This window comes from Leptonychotes weddellii, chromosome 2 (genome assembly GCF_054177405.1).
Source record: "Leptonychotes weddellii isolate Sample4059 chromosome 2, ASM5417740v2, whole genome shotgun sequence".
Classification (NCBI taxonomy): Eukaryota; Metazoa; Chordata; class Mammalia; order Carnivora; family Phocidae; genus Leptonychotes; species Leptonychotes weddellii.
The window spans coordinates 88,601,687-88,613,916 of record NC_138370.1 but is presented as its reverse complement, the minus strand read 5'-3'; the positions used below and the strand labels follow the sequence as shown (position 1 = coordinate 88,613,916).

At 38.9% G+C, this 12,230-nt stretch overlaps 2 long non-coding RNA genes across 4 annotated transcripts in view; one reads left to right on the top strand and one right to left on the bottom strand.

The window, feature by feature from the left end:
• Positions 1 to 12,230, top strand: part of LOC115943397 (uncharacterized) — a 202,040-nt gene that overhangs the window by 65,321 nt on the left and 124,489 nt on the right. For 2 of the 3 annotated variants that reach the window (XR_014143172.1, XR_014143170.1), the window contains exon 3: positions 5,760 to 7,301. This is a non-coding gene — a long non-coding RNA (uncharacterized LOC115943397). Of the gene's footprint in view, positions 1 to 5,759; positions 7,302 to 12,230 lie in introns of those variants that run through there. The other variant, XR_014143171.1, reaches the window with a different exon arrangement.
• The window catches only part of LOC145720273 (uncharacterized), a 332,443-nt gene that overhangs the window by 274,204 nt on the left and 46,009 nt on the right, over positions 1 to 12,230 (bottom strand). The gene's annotated exons all lie outside the window — the stretch shown is intronic.

Below are 12,230 nucleotides of genomic sequence, written 5' to 3'. Positions count from 1 at the left end.
AGAATGGGAGAAGATCTTTGCAAATGACATATCAGATAAAGGGCTAGTATCCAAAATCTATACAGAACTTCTTAAAATCAACACCCAAAGAACAAATGATCCAATCAAGAAATGGGCAGAAGACATGAACAGACATTTTTCCAAAGAAGACATCCAAATGGCCAACAGACAGATGAAAAAGTGCTCTACATCACTCAGCATCAGGGAAATCCAAATCAAAACCTCAATGAGATATCACCTCACACCAGTCAGAATGGCTAAAATTAACAAGTCAGGAAACGACAGATGTTGGCAGGGATGCGGAGAAAGGGAAACCGTCCTATATTGTTGGTGGGAATGCAAGCTGGTGTAGCCACTCTGGAAAACAGTACGGAGGTTCCTCAAAAAAGTTTAAAATAGAACTACTGTACGACCGAGCAATTGCACTACCTACTGAGTATTTACCCCAAAGATACAATGTAGGGATCTGAAGGGGTATGTGCCCTCCGAAGTTTATAGCAGCAATGTCCACAATAGCCAAACTGTGGAAAGAGCCAAGATGTCCATCGACAGATGAATGGATAAAGAAGAAGTGGTATATATATATACAATGGAATATTATGCAGCCATCAAAAAACATGAAATCTTGCCATTTGCAACAACGTGGGTGGAACTGGAGGGTATTATGCTGAGCGAAATAAGTCAAACAGAGAAAGACATATATCATATGACCTCACTGATATGAGGAATTCTTAATCTCAGGAAATAAACTGAGGGTTGCTGGAGTGGGGTGATGGTGGGGGGGATGGGGTGGCTAGGTGATAGACATTGGGGAAGGTATGTGTTATGGTGAGTGCTGTGAATTGTGTAAGACTGTTGAATCACAGAACTGTACCTCTGAAACAAATAATACATTATATGTTAAAAAAAAAAGAGGAAGAAGATAGCAGGAGGGGAAGAATGAAGGGGGGTAAATCAGAGGGGGAGATGAACGATGAGAGACAATGGACTCTGAGAAACAAACTGAGGGTTCTAGAGGGTAGGGGGTTGGGGGGATTGGTTAGCCTGGTGATGGATATTAAAGAGGGCACATTCTGCATGGAGCACTGGGTGTTATGCACAAACAATGAATCATGGAACACTACATCAAAAACTAATGATGTAATGTATGGTGATTAACATATTAAAAAAAAGCTTACTATTTAAAAGAAAAAATTCAACAGCATTAATGACAATGACCTAGAAGATGGTCCATCATAAGCAAAACTTAAGTAATCAAGTTACCAAGTAAAAAAGAGACTATCCAAGCACATTTTCATACCATTAAGCTCTACTTTAGCAATTAATTAAAACACTATTTTTCATAAAAAAAAGAGGGAATCTTAAAAGCATCAAGAAAACAAAACAAACAAAAGCATCAAGAAAACAAAGACACATTGCATGCAGAGAAACAAACAAACAGATGAGCAGACTTTTTGTCAGAAGTTATGCAAATCAACGACAATAGGCTTATCTCTCTAAAATGCTGTCCAAAAAATTTTAAAATTCTATAATCAGCAAAATATCTTTCATAAATGAGGGTAAGCCCAAAGATACAAATGTAGTGATCTGAAGGGGCACATGCATCCCAATGTATATAGCAGCAATGTCCACAATAGCCAAACTGTGGAAAGAGCCAAGATGTCCATCGACAGATGAATGGATAAAGAAGAAGTGGTATATTTATACAATGGAATATTATGGAGCCATAAAAAAAAAAAAATGAAATCTTGCCATTTGCAATGACGTGGATAGAACTAGAGGGTATTATGCTAAGCGAAATAAGTCAATCAGAGAAAGACAAGTATCATATGATCTCACTGATATGAGGAATTTGAGAAACAAGACAGAGGATCCTAGGGGAGAGGAGGTAAAAATGAAACAAGATGAAACCAGAGAGGGAAACAAACCATAAGAGATCAACTGAAGGTTGCTGGAGTGGAGGCGGGTGGGAGGGATGGGGTATCTGGGTGAGGGACATTGGGGAGGGTAAGTACTAAGGTGAGCGCCGTGAATTTTGTAAGACTGATGAATCATAGACCTGTATCTCTGAAACAAATAATACATTATATGTTAATAAAAAAATTAAAAATAAAAAAAATAAAAGTCCTTCCCCACTCTGGCTTAAAAAAAAATGAGGGTAAGGAGAAATTGACAAGCTGATTATATTATTTATAGGGAAATTCAAGTGATCTAGAATTTGCAAGTGATTTTTTTTTTTTTTACAAATAATAAAGTTGGAGAATTTACACCATTTGATTTCAAGATTATAGAGTTATAGGACCAAGGCAGTATAGGAATGGCAGAGAATAGATATACAGATAAGTGGAACAGAAATGACAATCCAGAAATAGACCAACAATTATATAATCAACTGATTTTCAACAAAGGTGTCAAAAATTCAGTGGGGGAAAGGATTGCCTTTTTTTTCAGTAAACTGTTCTAGAATAACTGGATATATGTACACACACAAAAATGTATCTCAGCCTTCTCATTACACCATCCACAAAAAATAATTCAAAATAACTCCTATACCTAAACATAGGAGCTAAAACTATAAATCTTTTAAAAGAAAATATAGGAGAAAATCTTTATAACCTTGAATTAGGCAAGGATTTCTTAGACAAGACATAATCATAAGCCATAAAAGAAAATTTTGTTAATTGGACTTCACCAAAACCAAAACTATTACTTGTCAAAAGACACTATTAAAAATGAAAAGGCAAGCCACAGAATGGGAGAAAGTATTTGCAAAACATACATCTGAATAAAGGTGGGTCCATACACATAGCCACAAAGTATACAAAGAACTTGCATAGCATAATAATAAGAAGAGCAACATTTCAATTAAGAACTGAGCAAAAGAATAAAGATTTGGGTACTTCATAAAAGAAGACACTTTGTGGCTAATAGGCTCATGGAAAAATACTCAACATCATCAATCCTTAGGAAAATGCAAACTAAAATCACCACAAAATACCACCATACATCCATTAAAATGGCTTACATTGCGAAGGCTGACAATCCAATTGTGGACAAGGATGTAGAGAAAACCGAACTCTCATATATCTCTGGTAAGAATGGAAAACACCGCAACCACTTTGTGCAACAGTTTGGCAGTTTCTTAAAAAGTTAAACTAATACACTTACCATAGGATCCACTGTGTCTGAGGAAACACTAGTAATGTATAGCGGTGTTTAAAACAAACAAACAAACAAACAAAAACATGTCGACGTGGATTGTATGAAAATTTGGGCCCAGAGAATGAAACAGGGAAATGGAAAATTCATGTATGTGAATTAGCATAATATTATTTGAAGGAGAAGGTGATAATTTAAAAATTACTGCTACTAATTAAGGACCCGAGGGAAGAGAAAAGTATCCAGAAGTCTTTTTTTTCTGGCTCCGAGAATGGTTTCGTCTCTTGGATGAGATGGCTTTTCCTAGGTTGCTGCCTCAGCCTCCTTCCTACACTGCTGGCACCGGGGCAGCAAGCCGGGCTGTGCGGGAGCTAGCATCGTCTTCCTCTCTCCCCGCGGCTGTGCGGGAGCTAGCATCGTCTTCCTCTCTCCCCGCCTGCTAGGCTGGACGGCACGGGCTGTTTGCCGCCCCCCCCACCCCCCTTCTCCTAGGGCAGGGCAGGGGCAGGTCTCAAGTTCTCCAGCCTCTTGCTCCTGTTCTGAGGAGAGATCCCTTTTCTCCTGTGCCCTTGTCCCTCAGTGCATGTCAGGGGTCGCAGAGAGCTGGACTGAGGGTTACGACGGGAAAGCCTGGCCGGGAGACACGCGGATACCAAGAGAGCTCTTTCCTGCACTGCCGCCCATTGCGAGAGGGGCTTGGGTTTGGAATAGCACACGCCTGGGACAGTGGCCTCCACCAAGCAAACAGATCCGTATACCTATATGGAGGGTTCTAGTTCCTGGCAGGAAGGGGCCTGGCTCAGGCTTGCTTTCTACCGCTCGCCAAAGGGGAGCGGGGTTGGTGGCTCGGCTGGATGGCGTCGAGGTCCTGGGTTCGGCTCAGCTGTGCGGAACCGGCTCTGGTCCAACAGGCCTTGACCAGATCCGACTGGCGTGGGCCCGTTCTGAGGCACAGACTGCAGGTGTGCAAGCAGAGAGGCTCTCGGGAGCCGCCAGGGGCGGAAGGCAGGGCTGCAGGCGCCCATACGCACCAGCAGAGGAGCAAGGGCTTGGTGACTGTTTCCAGCCGGTGTCAGAAATTAAGGGGTGGTGGTGAGGGAACCCTCTGAATGGGAGCCTGCTTGAAAGTACCCGGCACTGCTGCCGGCTCCTGACCCAGGCCACTGTTCTCAGTCTCCCCTTGCTGCACAACTGAGGATGGCTCCCTCCAGACGCCACCTGGGCTCCTGGGCTCACACAAACCACTGTCCCTGCCACACTGACCTGCCCAGTGCCTCCGGTGGCCAAGATACGTCTGGCATCCTAGCCCGGCGAGGGTGAGGGTGGAATCAGACAAGTCTTTGGAGCTACAGAATGAGAGGGTTTTAATAAAAATTGGTGATGGAATGTTCTGGGGAAGGTGGGTAAAGGTACAACCATGGGGATTTGTTTTTATGCAGAAGACTTTTAAGTTCAGGCTATAATAATGAATAAAGCATTCCTATTTAGATGGAATGAATTACCTAGCAAATCCATTACATTAAAAAAAATGTTAACGGTGTTTAGGAGAACAGGAGGGAAAACTGAATTTCTGGCAAAATACCAGTTGGTCATTATTCCTGAACTTCACAAAACAACTGTGCATTCTACTTTATCCTTTATTTCAGTGCCCTCAAATACAATCACAAGCCGTGGGCCGGGGAGGGGGGCGGGGGGCTGCAATTCTAGGAGTGTCACTAATGCTCTCTCATTCTTTCATGAGTCTGGTCTTTTTCAGGATTTTCCTTTTTGTCATTTGAAGTCACTCATGAGGTGGAAATGGGTGGTGGGGTAGGTGGGAAGGTCAGACTGGTGTGGGCAAATACAAAGAAAATTCATAGAGACAGGATGATAAAAAAAAAAACAACAACCCAAGAAACAACAACTCAACTGGGTCCCAGAGTTTATTCAAAAGAGCAGCAGTCAGAGGTGTTTCATGAATTGAAAGATACTTGGGTTAAGTGGAGGGCCAGTAGGTGGTTGAAGGGACAGGCTCACTCCCAGCAAGTAGGAGGGTCATAGAAGGAGCAGAAGCCATGCCTGGCAAAGTCAGTGAGAAAAAGACCTGGGTCATGAGAAGCCTATGGTTTTGGTTCAGCTCATGATTACTTACCACCATGTTGAGACAGAGAACAGAGAAGGGGAAATACCACTAAGGCAAAGAGTGAAATTGAGGAGTAATTGTAAACTAGGGGATATTTTAACAATGACTATGACTGAAATAGGGCTTATATGGAATAACTCTTGTTTGGTCCATAAATAAACTATTTATAAATAAACTATTATTTCCTGTTTTGCATTCCATTCTTAGCTTCTAGAAATCTTTTCAACAAATAAGTAGGGCTGTGTTCTTCCTATTGCTTTAGTGATAGAAAGCTTCATGGTTGTCCTTTCCTCCCATCCACTGGGCTTAAAGTACCAGAACTGGATAGAGTGGAAATAGTTTCAGAAATAAACACAAAGTAAAAGAGTATGTCTTGATTTATGTTTCATAATGTGGATTTTTGTTATTATTATTTTTTCTATCACATATTGATATTTGGAATCATAAAAACAATACAATTTTGTGTTCTCTATTTTAGAATTCCACATGAGTGGTTTATGATGTTGGTGAAATATTCTCTGCAATACCACAAAATGTCATCTTAAAACCAACTGATGTTGATCAGTGAATTTGCTTCTTCAATGACCTCTATGGACAGAAGAGGCTGAGGCATGTGAACAAGGAGTGCTCAAGATTCTTGGGATCTGCAAAGTGCTTTGTGAACACGTGAGGCTGCTCATCTGTAGCTCTAAGATGGTAGTTGACATTGGTGGTGGGAAGATTTCAACTTTTCTTCCATTTAAGAAGATTTAAATAAAGGTACGTGGAACATTGGTTAATAGTGTATACAACAAGTCTTAGAATGAGATTTTGGAAAATTCCATACCCTGCATTTTGTTTTTGAGTAAAAGTGACATAGACTAAAAGTCACATTTATCTGAAGGGTGTCTTGTTATCAAACAATTTAAATTTGCTGTGCAAGTCTTCATGGGATCCTGGATTACACAGGACTGGAAGGGCCTTTAAGAAATGAGCTAGGTATTATGCTGGGATTATACTGGAATTAAAATAAAAAGAAGTTAGCTGGGTAAGATAAGGGTCTGGATATTCATCGAGATCTCACTTTCTGTTCCAAAAAGCCGAAGTAGCAAAAGTAACTGAGTAAAGCACACATATGGGGGAATGCCTTAGCCCTACTTTCCCTGTTTTTAGAAAAACCAAAATGATCTTTTGGATTCCAAGGTCTTAACACTTGATATAAATGAAAATACACATAAACCAACATCATATCGGTCTGCAACAGCTAAGTACTATTAAATGCATTTTAGGGAGAAAGGATAAAGATCAGAAGCTTATCTGTGTTTTTCACTGCTTTCTCAATATCTAGTCTTTCCCATGCAGGAAAATTCCAAGAGCAATGTACTAAATCAAAGCAAATAATTGATAGCTTTTGCTAGTGGTAACTTGAAAGTTTAGAGAGTTTGACTTACGTGGTTATTGTTTGTATAAATGATGTGTTTTATGGACCGTAATGATATGTGATAAAATCTCATAAACACCAATAGAAGTACTCAGATCACCTTAGATTAGATAGTGGACTTTTAATAAAACTTCCCCACATTTGTTTGTAGACTTCCTGGTTGATTTCTTAGAATCTTGGCAGCTTCTGAGCAACAGTTTTTCCAAGACTCTGAGGCAGGAGTTACATCATTTAAGAATCCAATCAGTAATTTTATCCTTATTCTGGATACGTTTCCATTATAAACAGTTTATGCAAGTACACACACACACACACACACACACACGCACATGTGCACATGCACACAAAGGTCCATACATAAAAGACACTTTCTCTCACTTTTCTGAGTACTATTGAGGAGCAGATAGTTTTCTAAAAAATTATTAAGGAAAAACTTTGAATTTAAGGGAAATAATTCATTAAATTTTCAGAACATTCTCGGGGCACCTGGGTGATTCAGTCAGTTAAGTGTCCAACTCTTGATATCAACTCCGATCCTGATCTCGGTGTTGTGAGTTCAAGCCCCTCATTGGGCTCCACACTGGGCATGGAGCCTACTAAATAAATAAATAAATAAATAAATAAATAAATAGAAATTCTCAGAATATTCTCAAGCTAGACCTTACCCTAAGGGGAAAGAATGGAGAAATTTAATACCACTAATTTTTATCTTTACTTGTTTTTTCTCTGTTCTATATCAGAAAAGCCAGTAGAATTAATGTGGTACTGGTGTTATTTTCCTATTCTAATAAGCTTACTTTAATAACATCACTTATGTTCCTCTTCTTTTATACCAAATTTCTGAGTTATTCATGTACAATGTATCTATGTTGTGATTTCTCAGTTTCTTCATGGAATGTGCTATTTTATTTCTAGATATCTCATCGTATTTAAATGCCTTCGTCTCATGGGACGCCTGAGTGGCTCAGCCTTTGGCTCAGGTCATGATCCCAGGGTCCTGGGATTGAGTCCCACATCAGACTCCTTGCTCAGCAAGGAGCCTGCTTCTCCCTCTGCCTGCCTCTGTCTCTCTCTCTCTGATAAATAAATAAAATCTTAAAAAAAAAAATGCCTTCGTCTTTCCTGGTCAAATAGTAACTTTTTTTCCCTTCAATATTCTGCAGAGGAATTAAGCAGATTCTCATAGGTTGAAATGTTTAAATGTGTCTTCAGAACACTCATGGGAGAAACAGAGTAGCTCTGTCACATTATTAACAGCAAAACACTTAAAAAAAGTAGCTGTCCAATAAAACTACTTGTGAAACCCATTAGGGATAATCTCATCCTAAATTACTGGCTACTTAAGTACATTCCTATAAAAAGGAGCAAAATATAACAGGAAGGTAAGATAAATAACTATCTCTGAAACACATTAGGTCTTGATATATATTAACAGGTATCTTTTTTTAAAGATTTTATTTATTTATTTGGAGAGAGACAAACAGAGGTGAGCGCATGCATGAGTGAAGAGCAGAGGCAGAAGGAGAGGGAGAAGCAGACTCCCCACCGAGCAGGGAGCCCCATGTGGGGCTTGATGTGGGGCTCGACCCCAGGACCCTGAGAACATGACCTGAGCTGAAAGGCAGTCACTTAACTGAGCCACCCAGGCACTCCCAGTATCAGTTTCTAACTTGCACTTTTAAATTATAAAAGAAAATTTGTCTGAGATGCTTTCTATCTCGTATTTGGAAAACTTAAAATAATTTTAGAATAGGTTAGAATAGGTTTTTTTTTTTTTTTCCTAGTTTGAGGAAATAGTTGAAAAAAGTAAATAGTAATTGTGTACCATGGCTCCTCCTCCACCAGCTGGGTGTCAGAAACAGTGCTCTGCTCTTTCTCTTGGCTTATAGAAACCAAGTTTCTGTACTTCTGCTGCTGGGTGGACACTAAGGGTGGACAGGAAGGGACAGAAGGAACAGAATGCACAGACTTCTCTTTCAGTTTCAGTCCTCTATCTTCCATCAGCCACGAATGACCAAGCCTTGTTTCTACCCACTTGCAGCACCCTGAAATGAAGCTGTAAGAGACTGCCCCCCACCTCAGCATCACACACTGATAGCCTCTAGGTCATATTAGAGTGTTTTGATTTTTTCATTCGATGTGTTTTTTTTTGCTTATTTTAAAGTAAACTTTGTATTCAAGCACATGTTATACTTGAATACGGAATGATACACAAATCAGTGTATAGCTCAAGGAATTTCATAAAATGAATACCTTTGTGTAATTAGTATCCAATAACTAATTGCCAACATTAGCAAATTGGGAGATTACTACATAAACATCCAGATTCCTGATTTATTTCAGAAAATTGGAAAATCTCACCATATTGAGCCCACATTACCACTAGCATCAGTTAGCTAAACTGAGAAGCAGCTGATCCTTTAAGTGGAACATATGCTCTCACTTTATACAGTCCCTACCACTCCCTATTACCCACTTGTGAAGGCAAGTGTTGGTTGCTATTGCCAAGTACAAATAGTGAAAATTAGCATGACTGAAAAGTTGTGAATGAAGCCCAACAAAACAACAAAAATATGAGAGGAATACAGATGTCAATGGAATGTTCTTAAAGTGACAAGCATTTTGATTGAGCTGAACAAAACAGTATCTAGAAAGAATGCAGATTCTAATTGGTCAGCAATTATATTAATTGGAACTGATCGTATCATGGGGAAAGTTGGCCGGGGCCTGAGCGGCGGTTACAAATTACAACTGCTTGAGTCACTTGATGGACATTGGTTTACTGAAAGGTGTTAGGGCTAGGTTTTGCCAAATTCTTTTTTTTTTAAGATTTTATTTATTTATTTGACAGAGAGAGAGAGAGAGCACAAGTAGGCAGAGCGGCAGGCAGAGGGAGAGGGAGAAGCAGGCTCCCCGCTGAGCACGGAGCCTGATGCGGGGCTTGATCCCAGGACCCTGGGATCATGACCTGAGGCGAAGGCAGATGCTTAACTGACTGAGCCACCCAGGCGCCCCGGTTTTGCCAGATTCTATAGCTATTCTCAGATTATGGTACGTGCCTTTGAGTCTGTAATTACATTTAGGCTGCTTCTGATCTATATTACTCCAGTACTCAGGTTGTTATAGTTGCAGTCAGAATCTCCCAATTGCTATCTATTTCCTGCAAATTAATTGGCTGTCTCCAATGGCTGATGAGCAGGATACCTCTTATTGGTTGTATTATTATTATTTGACTACTCAGTAATAGCTCCTGCACCCCTCTCCATTTTTCTCCTTTCTAATGCTGATTTTTGTTCAGGTAATTTAATCTCTTTCACATGGTCATATGCTTTCCTAATCCAATTATGGTAATCTTTTTAAAAAAAAATTTATTTAAATTCTAGTTAACATACAGTGCAATATTGGTTTCAGGAGTAGAATTTAGTGATTCGTCATTTATATACAACATCCAGTGCTCATCACAAGTGCCTTCCTTAATACCCATCACCAATCTAGCCCATCCTCCATCCACCTCCCTCCATCAACTCGCAGTTTATTCTCTATTGTTAAAATTCTCTTATAGTTTGTTACCCTCTCTCTCTCTCTGTCTCTCTCTTTTTTTCTTTTTTTCCCCTTTCCTATACATTCATCTGTTTTGTTTCTTAAATTCCACATATGAGTGAAATCATATGGTATTTGTCTTTCTCTGACTGACTTACTTTGCTTAGCATAATATACTCTAGCTCCATCCACGTTGTTGCAAATGGCAAGATTTCATTCTCAGTAATGTTCCATTGTATATAAAAGAATGTGTATTCTGCTGCTTTAGGATGAAATGTTCTGAATATACCTGTTAAGTCCGTCCGGTCCAATGTGTCCTTCAAAGCCATGGTTTGCTTGTTGATTTTCTGCTTAGACGATCTGTCTATTGCTGTAAGTGGGGTTTTAGAGTTGCCTACTATTATTGTATTATTATCAATGAGTTTCTTTATGTTTGTTAATAATTGACTTCTATATTTTGGTGCTCCCAAGTTGGAGGCATAAATATTTTACAATTGTTAGATCTTCTTGATGGATAGACCCCTTAATTATGGTATGATGCCCTTTTTCATCTCTTGTTATAGTCTTTGTTTTAAAATCTAGGTTGTCTGATATAAGTATGGCTACTCTGGCTTTCTTTTGATGCCCATTGGCATGATAGATGGTTCTCCATCCCCTCACTTTCCATCTGCAGGTGTGTTTAGGTCTAAAATGAGTCTCTTGTAGGCAGCATATAGATGGATCTTGTTTTTTTTATGTATTCTGATACCCTATGTCTTTTGATTGGAGCATTTAGTCCATTTACATTTAGAGTGATTATTGAAAGATATGAATTTTGTGCCATTGTGTTACCTGTAAATATTCTCTGTTTCTTTTAGTCTTCATTGCTTTTGGTCTTTTTTTCCCCATTCAAAGAGTCCCCCTTAATATTTCTTGCAGGGCTGGTTTAGTGGTCACGAGCTCCTTTAGTTTTTGTTTGTCTGGGAAACTCTTTACCTCTTCTTCTATTCTGAATGACAGCCTTGCTGGATAAAGTATTCTTGGCTGCATTTTTTCCCATTCAGCACAATCACAGTAATCTCATTTTCCTTGGTTGTTCATATTTTAGTAATAGGTATGATGCATTTCTGGTCAATGAGCTATGAAGTAAAATCTTCTGGGGGCTTAGGGAAAAACTTTGTCACAATTAAAAAGAAACACAAAAAGACAGTATTTTGTTTTTACTGGATATTACCTTGTCCAGTTACGATATGAGGTAGTTGACCTAAGGAGAAGCCTACATCCTAATGCATTATAGAGAAATGGAAAGATCCTTGATGATGTTGTTGAAGCATTGAATTAAGCAACCCTGAAGCTGCCCTGAAGCTGCCTCACTGCAGAATTTCTCATATGAAATGATAAATTTCATAAAAGTACAGCTAGTTAGGTCAGGATTTTCTGTTTCTTGTAGCTGAAATTTTCCTAATTAATACACTAGGAGAAATACTTCATTAGTTAATGATTTACAATTAAAGGATTTATCAGATTATGTAGAAAGGTTTTTATCTCAGCCTATCCCACAGAATAAATTATCTTAGAAAGGAGAGGGAAAATTGGATGATGGTAGAAAGATAAAACAGAGTCAGTAAGGTTAAACAACAACAAAAAAGATGTGGCAGTAGCCTAGACCAGGAGTCAGAATCTAGTCTAACACATTCTTTCAGATTAAAAATGTAAAATATATATATGCTGTCAATGTGTATGTATATATAAACGTTTCCTTTGCAATTGTTTGGATAGTTCATATAGTTTGTGCTTCTGATGAATCTTGAGTACTTTCATGTTTCTTAAATTGCTAAACCTAAATTATTAATGTTGTGTTTACTCAATAAAGTCCTCTTATCTGCCCATATATTGAGCTTAGCTGCAATAAACTTTGAACATAAATTAAAGGTTTCTATGAACTAAGCTTCTTTTATGAAACTGATTTGTTTATCATCTCAGTATAAGCAGGAACAAAGAAAACTGGCT